The 11417-nt window shown below is 39.1% G+C and overlaps 1 long non-coding RNA gene across 1 annotated transcript in view; it reads right to left on the bottom strand.

The window, feature by feature from the left end:
• Positions 1-810: 810 nt before the first annotated feature.
• The window catches only part of LOC102551002 (uncharacterized), a 31861-nt gene continuing 21254 nt past the window's right edge, over positions 811-11417 (bottom strand). The window contains exon 4 of the long non-coding RNA XR_015685907.1: positions 811-918. This is a non-coding gene — a long non-coding RNA (uncharacterized LOC102551002). The remainder of the gene's footprint in view (positions 919-11417) is intronic.

Raw genomic sequence — 11417 nt, 5'->3', positions numbered from 1 at the left:
TCCTACTGTTTACACTGCCCCTAAAGAGGAAGCAATCTGGGGACTTCAGAGATTTTAACTTGCCATCAAAATGATTGCTTCCCCCCCGCCACGCTTCCTGTCAATTGTTTCATAGTAGCAGGCTTGGCACATTTGCCAGCCCCACAAGGCGTGCAAATGGGTTCTCCACGGACGTGAAAATCTTCACTGTTCCCATTCCAAAAATGTATGATTGAAAGAATATACTGTGTTCTGTGTGTAAGCACCTCTAGGACCAAAGCAAGTTTATATCTTTGCTACTGAAGTTTGAACACGTCTTCTTTTTTGTCAACGCATACATATATAATGTGTCCTCCTGGCAGAATAGTGAACTCCAACTGACACGCCTGCTGCAGATACAGCGGCATTGACCTTTATTGTTTTTCCTCCCTTCTACAGACACATCAAATGCTGCTCTCCTAGAGGGCTGGGCAGAGGCAGTCATAACTTGAGCCAAATAACTTTTTGAAACTTTTGTCGAGAATTTTGCCAAATGCTAAAACTTCTGTTTCTTTAAATTCTTGCATACTTGAAGCAAATACTTAATCCACATGTTTCTGACTAACTTGCCTTTGGAACAAATCTCATCAGAGTACAAACTAGAATCCCAATAGGCATATATATATTTGCATTACTTTGTAAAACAAATAACAACATTTCCTAGTGAAAGTCGATGAGACTCAAATTGAAAATAACATATTGGTGTGAATGAAATCAGTTTTCATTCTTTGGGGAAGAAAGTGATATGATACACATATATACATGTAGAATATAAACTTTCTTTTTTTCTTTGCTTCGTGAAAGTGGTATTTCTATTCTTTAATACGTTACATGGGCTGCAGTTACAGAATTTCAGAGAAATGCATCCACATTGTCTTCATAGAACTTCTCATCCAACTCCTGGAAAAACAAGAAGCAAGCTGAAAACAGGAGATTCAACTCCTACTCTATGTTAGTGCAAACAATTCTGAATTTAAGTTTAAATCTTCCTTGTTGAGTAATACAATCATTGAAAAAACCGATGAAGCATGGACAACTTATTACAGGGAGTTCAAATGTTGTATCTATTTCATAAAACAAGAAGAATACCTACTCAGTAAAAATGACAGTGAATCTTCCCTGATACTTGGCCTCCTGGGAAGAACATACAGTAAAAGAATATCTGAACAATTATGAGTGTCCTGAAGGACCTCTTTTGTTTTAGAAAAATATTTTTTAGCATGTTGTTAAAGTGATTACTAGAAAGAGAAATCAACATCTTCCAACAAAAAAATTCAATAAGTAGATTTATATGTGCCCCTCCCCCCAAAACAAGTTGCATTCCATTGTCCTCTCAGAATGAGAGTAGTAGAATTTGAGGCCAGTCTCAATTGCATCTCACAGCATTGTTCTTTTCGTTGATTTTGTTTTCTTTGGCTGCCAGTGCACAGCTTCTAGTGAAAAAATGAATACCCTGATAGTGTCTGTGTTCCTCGCATGTGTGTGAGACTACTATTTGGCTCAAAAGCAAGTACAGGCCAAATCAAGTGTTCCAGTGAATGAGAGACCTAGGTTGCCTTTAACTTGGACACCAAGAACACAGTCCATCCATTCAGCCGAGTCTTCTAGTGCCTACTGATGGTGCACACAAAAGTCCATCACAGAAGAGGGCATCATTTCCTCACATCACTGAAACTTCTTACACCCTGACTTTTCATTCAGAAATGTGTCTGGCAAGACATGGATACTTGTGAATATGGAAAGAAATCAGAAAATTTGGCCTACCTAGAAATGTCTTTGTGGCCTTGCTCTCAGCTTATGCTTTCCCTATTGATGTCATTACCTTGCTTTAAGTATTAATATTATCAATTACTACCACTTACCATATGCAATATGACTAAGAGTAACAGTAGGAAAAGACAACAGAGATGTAAACAAGACCCTTAGTGTTGAATCATTTTAGGACTTTTTTTTCCACATGTACAAATAGTTCATCACATGGAAAGAAAGGCTCGCCTTCGGAAATGATAAATGAAGACCTTTTGCATTACATAAATGTATTATAAATATAAAGGCAAAACATGATTTGCAAGTTACAATAAGATATTCTGCATTATACAAATAGGTCACATAAATGAATAATAATTAAGATTATAAAGAAGGAAAGGCTTTGACTCCAAGCCCACTTGCAGAATTTTGTGTATCATTGTTTGTAGATATAAAATTGAGGAAATGAAACAAAGCCAAATTGTTATAAGATTACTTGACCAAAAATACATATTTTTTAAAAAAATAACGTGATATTTTCCTTTTATTAAATATAATTCTTACCTTGAAAATTGTTTTTGCAAGTTCGGGCTAAAAAAAATCAATGTATCCTGGTAGTCTCACATCTATAGTATATATACATCTCTCACTAAGTAATAATAATTATTATTATTACTATTATTATTATTATAATTTAAGCAAAAACACATCCCACATGTGGCTAGGCATGGTTGTTCTTACCTGCTAGATAAAGCAGAAAGACCACTGATTAAAGGTAGTTATGAGAGAACTGATTAAAGGTAGTTATGAGAGACATGTAGACACCTTGACTCAAGAACATGCGGGCAAACAAAATGCCACGCAAGCAGATAACAATGAGAAAGGAAAGGTCTGACAGATTTTAAATAGGGTTCCTGGGGGCTGGAGAGTTGGCTCAGCAGTTAAGAGCACTGTCTGCTCTTCCAGAGGTCCTGAGTTCAATTTCCAGCAACCACATGGTGGCTCATCACCATCTGAAATGGGATCCGATGCCCTCTTCTGTGTGTCTGAAGACAGCTACATTGTACTCATATGTAAAATAAAATAAATCTTTGAAAAAATAAACAGGGTTCCTTTGGACTTTTAAGGACCTTATGAAGCTGCCTCCCGAGTACTGGTGAGAATTCTGAGCATCTAGGGGCATTGACTGCTTTTTCAGAGGAATTGGATTAAATACCCAGCACCTACACAGCAGCTCACAACCCTTTGTAGTCCCAACCCCAGGAGACCGGAAGCAGTTTTCTGGCCTCCCTGTGCTCCAAGAACGTTTGTGGTATTTTGATTTATTATCAGGGAAAACACCCACACATACTGAAAAAAAAATGTGCCTCCTGTGTGCAGTGTTCTATCAGTTCTGCTTAACTGGGTTTGGTATTGATGCTGTGCTGAAGCAGAACTCTAATGATACTGGAAGAAATTACGTTCCCTAAATTATGGCTGGGTTTCCTAAGGCTGGTCCTGAATAGTCTACCTAGCTTGCTTTCTTTAATCTTTGCCCAGATAAAAAGTATCAGTGAACTTTGTTAAGAGCTGTCATTCTTGGCTTTAGGCCCGCTTTAGAAGCACGCTGAAAAGAGCTTAAGGTCTGCTAAAGAACAAAATTATAATTTCAGTATCATAAGTGCCTTCAGTTTTAATACTAGAATGGGACAACACTTTCATCCACTAAATGGTATATCTTATGAAGTTAGGCAGAGCAGTGTTGCATGTAATTTTAAAAAGACTTTGTTCTTTCTCGAGAGCTCTGCCTGAGCTCCCTCAAATTCTCACAGGTAACTCTACCAAGCCGCCAACAACTGCCCAGGCTATGCCCTTTCTCCTGACCACCTTAGTCGCCGAGGATGGAAAACACCAGACAGCCTTAATATTTTAAAACTAGCCAGATAACTGAATGGCTGGGTGAAGAATATGCTGCCCTATCCTCCTTAGGCTTCGCCTCTGGTGGAGGCTACAAACTATCTGTGCCCTGAGACCCACATGTCTAGCGTTTCATGCACTCTACTTCCTGCTCTCAATCTGAATCCTCCCTCGGTTTCCCTCTCTTCCTGTTGGACCCGGAAACTCCACCTTTCTCTTAGCCCAGTAATTAGCTTCTGCCTGTTTTACTGACGCAATCATAAACCAATTAAGGAACCACATTTTAGTATCAGCTCCTCCCCACTTCGCACCAGTTACAGAGACAGAAAAGAGTTCAGAAATGCAGAAGCAAATAAACAAAAATGTAGATTGGCCATTTCTAAGTTTCTTTCTTTGTGAGACACAGAGACAAAACAATAATAAAGAACCGATTGGCTAGCACCAGAGTTCTTCAGACACCCTTCTCCATATGTCAGGATTACCCAAGGAAACTCCAGGATCCTGCTTATTGAAGCTGCCTTGGTGGGGAAATGTGGATGTTATTTCTCTGTTCCTGATTTCTCAGTTTCAGCCTGGTAACGTGGAATTAGGTTTTGGATGAGTGGTTCCAGTTTTTGATTTTTGCCTAATTTGTAGGTGTCTAGTGCTTAGCTTAGTTCAAAACAACTTTCTGCAAATTTATTTAAATAGCATTTAAAAGTTCTGATGTTGTAGCGATCTCTTTGGGGGAGGAATACCGTATTTCCTGTTTTTCCTGGTTTCTGTCTTTAACAGACAGCTTCATATTTATTTCACCGTGTTCTGCTTGAACTGTGGTGTTAGTCATTTATAGAATACTAACAACTGTTAGAAGTTAAAAGTTAAGAACATTGACAAACATTAAAATAAGTTGTTTACTACAGTCTGATCAGTGTATTAATGTGAACAATTTGATATTCTTGTTTGGTTGCGTTGGCTATAATAATAAATTGACATTAGTTTTCCTCATTAATTTAATTATATTTATCACTTTACAGGCTCATCAAAGACCAACTCCCTCTTCTCCTCCCAGTTCCACCCTCAATTCCCCTCCCCATTCCTCCATCTCCTTTTCCTCAAAGAAGGGAAAGCTCTCCCGCGAGCGAGTACCAACTCACCCTGCTATATCAAGTTGCACCAGGACTAAGTGCATCCCCTCCCATTAAGTCCAGACAGGCAGCCCAGCTACGGGAAAGGGAACAGAGGCAGAGACAACCCATGCTCTAATTGTTAGGGGACCCACATGAAGAACAAGCTTCGCATCTGCTGCAAATGTGCAGGAGGCCTAAGTTCTGTCCATTCCTGCCCTTTAGTTGGCGATTCAGTCTCTGTGAGCCCCCATAGAACCAGATTAGTTGGTTCTGTAGATCTTCTTGTAGTGTATTGATCTCTCAGGCTCCTGGCTCTTCGCCCCAACCATATCCTGTCACTTCTTGTAGGCAGGACAAATTTTGGGTCAAAGATGTTGTGAATGGGTTGGTGTCCCACCTCCCTCTACTGGAAATCTCACCTGGCTATGGGAAGTGTCCTCTTCAGGCTCCATATCCCTGATTGGTAGTGGTCTCAGCTAGAGTCAGCCCCATAGACTCCCAGGAGCCACCCAGATTCAGAGATAGCCCTCCACACTGATTTCCATTCTCTCTTCCAGTCTTTCCAGCCACCCCCCCCCCGTTCTTGATCCCTACGTCTGTTCCTGTTCCCATCTCTACCCACCTCCCACCAAGTTCCCGCTCCTTACCTACTTCAGATGACTATTTTATTTTCCCTTCTAAGTGAGATTCAGACATCTTCCTTTGGGCCCCCTCATTGTTACTTGGCGTCTTTGAGTTGTAGCGTGACAACAAAACAAATAAACCAGTTTAAAAATAAGATACAGAGTTAAATAGAATTCTCAAAAAAGGAATGTTGAGAATGGCCGAGAATTACTTACAAAAACGTTCAGTGCCCTCAGTCATCAGGGAAACGCAAATTTAAATGACTCTGAGAATCCATCTTAAATCTATCAGAACAGTTAAGATAAAAGAACTCATGTGACAGCACATGCTGACAAAGATGTCCAGTGATTGCTGATTGGAGTGCAAACTTGGACAATGACTGTGGAAATCAGTCTGGCAGTTTTTCAAAAAAATTGGAGTAGTTCAACCTCAAGACGTGACCCAGCTGTACCATTCCTGGGCATATACCCCACTGATGCTCCCCCATATCCTAAGGACACTTGCTCAACTGTGTTTATAGCAGCTTTATTCATATTAGCCATAGTCTGAAAAGACAAAAAAAACAGATATCCCTCAAGTGGAGAATGGATACAGAATCCGTGGTTCATTTGCACAATGGAATATTCTTCAGCTATTAAAATCAAGGACATGAGGCAAATGGATGGAACTAGAAAATACAATCCTAAGGTAACCTAGATTCAGAAAAACATATATGATACCTACTCACTTATACATGAATGTTAGCCATAAAGTACAGGACAGCCAGGCTACCACTCACACACCCAAAGATCAATTGCCCGTGCTTATGGAAATTTTATTTAAAAGTGTAATGGTGCTTACCAAAACATAAACATACGGATGATTCTGAATCTGTGAATATCTTCAAGATTTGAACAAGCAACTTGTTTGAAGGAGAACAATAGTAAGTCAAGCCTTGTGTTCTATGGCTTGTAAATTTCTGTCTATGGCTCTGAGAATTATCTTTGAGATTCGGCTGTGAGTGATCCAGTTGAACACTACCAACTTGGTTATTTACAAGTCAAATCCACAGGTGACAGGCAGGGTGGAGAAGGATTACAGAACACAGACATAAGAGAAATGTAGGCATTGGGGTTGAGGGACAAATAGTCCAGACTGTTACTGTGCCCAGCGTTCTGAAGACACAGGTTTTCATAGATTTTGACTTATGACAGTGGTACTTTTTCGTGCTAACATGGACGATGTTGGATGTTCATTTGTAGTAGTAAATTATCTAAAGGTGCTGTCAGCTTAGCCTGCTAGATAAGCACATTAGAACTGTTTTCCAAAGGCCAAATATTGTACTTTGAATTCTTATTTCTTCCAATCATTTTCTTTTATTTGGAAAGTAACTCAAACTCCCTGGTTTCAATTATACAAACCAGATTACTAATAATGAATACTTTGCTATGAGATGCAACTGTTTTTTAGTAAGCATTTATTGGGTTTTCATACATGAATATTTCCAATGTATGTCAACTACTTTTATCATTTATATATTAATTTTAAAGATTTTTTTCATATGCTTTATAGTCTCTGTGGACGTTTTTTCCCTTTGAGGTATGAGACAGGATCTTACAGGAGCCAAGTAAGGCTATGGCTAGAACTTAAAACAGTTCTTTTTTCTGGGGCTCTCAAATGCTACATAGATATGCATGCACTTATACCCGGCTTATGCCAGCTAGCCAACACCTTCTAGTTGCACTTACTAAATTCACCACCTCAATTCATATCCGGGGGTCTCTGTAGCTGTTCTTTGAGCCTTGGGAAACAGCATTAGCCCCAGATAGAAGGAGGAACTTTACCTAACTTCCCATATCTACAGAGCATGGCCACTGACCTAGGTGATGGTGGAAGTTCTTTCACAACTTCCTTTTTGTGCTTGAACAAACAGGTCTCTATTGTGGAAAGAACATACAGCAAATTAGGGTGAATTAATGATGCTTATGAGCACCTATGTTGTGATAAAAAGGGCTTTAACTAACTAATATTTACCACTGAAGGATTCCTACTTCTCTTTCCACCTGATTATTTGCATTTCCTTCTCTAATTTGTCTCCATCCATTCCTTCACTCTCCTTGCCTGTCCACCTCTATCTGCACATTGTAATGTGGAATTAGAAAATTTTTGAAAACTACTTATCAAGCAGCTCAATGGTCTTTCATTTTCTACTCTGAAAATAAATCAATGTTTTATACATTTGAACTGAATTGTGGTTCTTTTTTTTCCTTTCAGTCAAAAACTTGACAAGAAAGAGTTTTCATAAATTTTTAACATAAATTTTAAAGTGACAAAAGAATGTGACAATGACCACTTTCTTTCTTTTTATTTTTTCCTACCTAAGTTCTTTCAAGCTATATGTGTGAACACTAAAAGAAACACTCTTCTGGTTATTAGCACTGAGAGGAATATAGAAGGATGCATATTATAGTGTGAGTTATGTGGCATCAGTGTTAAAATACTATAGTTTCACTTATAAAGAAATGTATGGTATTCTGTTTAATATGTACATGAGAATAAACAAATGTAATGACATTCAGTGTTTCCACACTCAACAAAATCAATTACAAAGCAGAATTTACTTCCTGTACTTTCAATATGACAGCTATTGTGTCTAAAATTCATTAGCTCATCACCTTTTATCATCATCATCAACATCATTGGATATTTTTATTTACATTTCAAGTGTTATTCACTTTCCCAGTTTCCCAGTCATAAGTGCCCTACCCCATCTCCTCTCCCCTTCTTCTATGAGGGTGTTCCCCCTCCCCAACAACCCCTCTTCCAAAATCCCCACTGACATTCCCCTACACTGGGAGGTCTGGAGGGTATCCAGCCTTGGCAGGACCAAGGACTTCTCCTCCCGTTGGTGCCCAACAAGGGCATCATTTGCCTCTGTAGTTGACATGCTCTGGCTGAGCCTCTCAGAAGCTATATCAGGCTCCCGTCAGCACGTAATTCTTGGCTTCACCAATATTATCTAGTTTTGGTGGCTGTATGTGTGTGGGATATATCCCCATGTGGAGCAGTCTCCGAATGGTCATTCCTTCAGTCTCTGCTCTGAACATTGTCTCCAAATCCTTTACCATGATTATTATTGTTCCATCTTTTAAGGAGTGAAACATCCACACTTTGGTCTTCTTATTCTTCTTGAGCTTCATGTGGTTTGTGGATTGTATCTTGGGTAATTCAAGCTTTTGGGCTAATATTCACTTATCACTGAGTGCACACTATGTGTGTTTTTCTGTGATTGGGTTACCTCACTCAGGATGATATTTTCTAGTTCAGTCCATTTGCCTATGAATTTCATGAAGTCATTGTTTTTGATAGCTGAGTAGTACTCCATTGTGTAGATGTACCACATTTTCTGTATCCATTCCTCTGTTGAAGGGCATCTGGGTTCTTTCCAGCTTCTGGCTATTAGAAATAAGGCTGCTAAGAACATAGTGGAACACGTGTCTTTGTTGTATGTTGGAACATCTTTTGGGTATATGTCCACGAGAGGTATAGCTGGGTCCTCAGGAAGTACTATGTCCAATTTTCTGAGGAATCTCCAGACTGATTTCCAGAGTGGTTGTACCAGTCTGCAATCCTACCAACAATGGAGGAATGTTCCTCTTTCTCCACATCCTCGCCAGCATCTGCTGTCACCTGAGTTTTTGATCTTAGTCATTCTGATTGGGGTGAGGTGGAATCTCAGTGTTGTTTTGATTTGCATTTCCCTGATGACTTAAGGATGTTGAATATTTCTTTAGATACTTCACAGACATTCGATATTACACACCTGAGAACTCCTTGTTTAGCTCTGTACCCCCTTTTTAATTGAGTTATTCGACTCTTTAGAGTCTAATTTCTTGAGTTCTTTGTATATTTTGGATATTAGCCCTCTATCAGATGTAGGATTGGTACAGATCTTTTCCCAATCTGTTGGTTGCCATTTTGTCTTCAGGACAGTGTCCTTTGCCTTACAGAAGCTTTGCAGTTTATGATGTCTCATTTGTTGATACTTGATGTTATAAGCCTGTTGTTAAAATATAATAAATAAAAACTGTCTTTTACCCACTCTAGATCTGGCCACAATGCCCCAAGATATCTGCTAGATATCGTAAGTCTCAGTCAGCAAAGTGTCTCACCTGCCTTGCTCCATCCCATATCACACTGCCGAAGGCCTCTCTCTGAGCCTGGCAGCCATCTCTTTACCCATCCAGAGTCGAAGAGAGGCTTCCATGCCAGAAATACACATTCCAACTCCATAGTGCCCAGACTCTCTGCCCCACATACCCTTACACTTAAATCTGCACATGAAAGAACACACAACACAATAATCTTTAATCCAATTGATAAGATATAATTGCCCACCTAGACATACAAAGCCCTGAAAACATTCATAACAACCTGGAAAGGCACAGTGTGGTATCTTAACATCAGCCTCCATGTTGTGCCGCTAGGGCTTTCTTCTCTCCATCTAATCTCTTCCTTTCCTGGCTCCTCCTCTTCCTTCAAACTTTTTTCCCACCCATCCTTCCTTCTCATCCAATGACAGGCCTCATTCTACCTTGTACCTGCCTCACCTGTGACATCATCCCACATAAGCCATTGGTGTTTTGTTCAGGAAATTTTCCCTGGTGCCCATGCATTCAAGGCCCTTTTGCAATTTTTCTTCTATAAGTTTCATTGTATCTGGTTTTACATGGAGGTCCTTGATCCACTTAGACTTAAGCTTCATATAAGGCAATAAAATGGATTGATTTGCATTCTTCAACATGCTGACATCCAGTTGAACCAGCACTATTTGTTGAAAATGCTATCTTTTTCCCACTGGATGGTTTCAGTTCCTTTGTCAAAGGTGTGTGGGTTCGTTTCTGAATCTTTAATTCTGTTCCACTCATCTACCTGCCTGTCTCTGTACCAATACCATACAGTTCTTATCACTATTGCCCTGTAACGCTGCTTGAGATCAGGGATGGTGGTTCCCCAGAAGTTCTTTTATTGTTAAGGATAGTTTTCGCTAACCTGGGTTTTTTGTTATTCCAAATGAATTTGCAAATTGCTCTTTCTAACTCTATGAAGAATGGAGTTGCAATTTTGATGGTGATTGCATTGAATCCACAGATTGCTTTTGTCAAAATGGTCATTTTTACTGTTTTAATCCTGCCAATCCATGAGCATGGGAGATCTTTCCGTCTTCTGAGGTCTTCAATTTCTTCCTTCAGAAACTGGAAGTTCTTGTCATACAGATCTTTTACTTGCTTGGTTAGTGTCACACGTAGGTATTTTATATTATTTGGGACTATTGTGAAGAGTGTCGTTTCCCTAATTTCTTTCTCAGACTATTTTCCTTTGAGGAGAGGAAGGCTACTGATTTTTTTTTTTTGAGTTAATTTTACACACAGCCAGTCTGGTGAAGTTGTTTGTCAGGCTTAGGCTTAGTAGTTCTCTGGTGGAACTTTTAGGTAACTTAAGTATACTACCATATTATCTACATATAGCAATATTTTCACTTTTTCCATTCTAATTTGTATCCCTCTTTTTTGTTTGTTTAATTTCTCTGGCTAGGATTTGGAGTATTATACTGAATAGGTAGGAAGAGAGTGGGTAGCCTTGTCTAGTTCCTGATTTTAGTGGGATTGCTTCAAGTTTTCCTCTATTTAGTTTGATGTTCCCTACTGGTTTGCTTTATATTGATTTTCCTATGTTTAGGTATGGGCCATTAATTCCCGATCTTTCCAAGACTTTTACACTGAAGGGGTGTTGAATTCTGTCAAATGCTTTCTCAGCCTCTTATGAAATGATTGTGGTTTTTTTTTCCTTTGAGTTTGTTTATATAGTGAATTGCGTTGGGTTGGTGGATTTCCATATATTGAATCATCCCTGCATCCCTGGGATGAAGCCTACTTGATCAAGATGGATGATCATTTTGATACGTCCTGATTTGGTTTGTGAGAATTTTATTGAGTATTTTTGTGTCAATATTCATAAGGGAAATTGGTCTGAAGTTCTCTTTCT

The sequence above is a fragment of the Rattus norvegicus genome, chromosome 4, assembly GCF_021556685.1.
Source record: "Rattus norvegicus strain SHRSP/BbbUtx chromosome 4, alternate assembly SHRSP_T2T, whole genome shotgun sequence".
NCBI classification, from domain to species: Eukaryota; Metazoa; Chordata; class Mammalia; order Rodentia; family Muridae; genus Rattus; species Rattus norvegicus.
The sequence above is the reverse complement of the archived record's forward strand: the minus strand, read 5'-3'. Positions and strand labels throughout refer to the sequence as shown.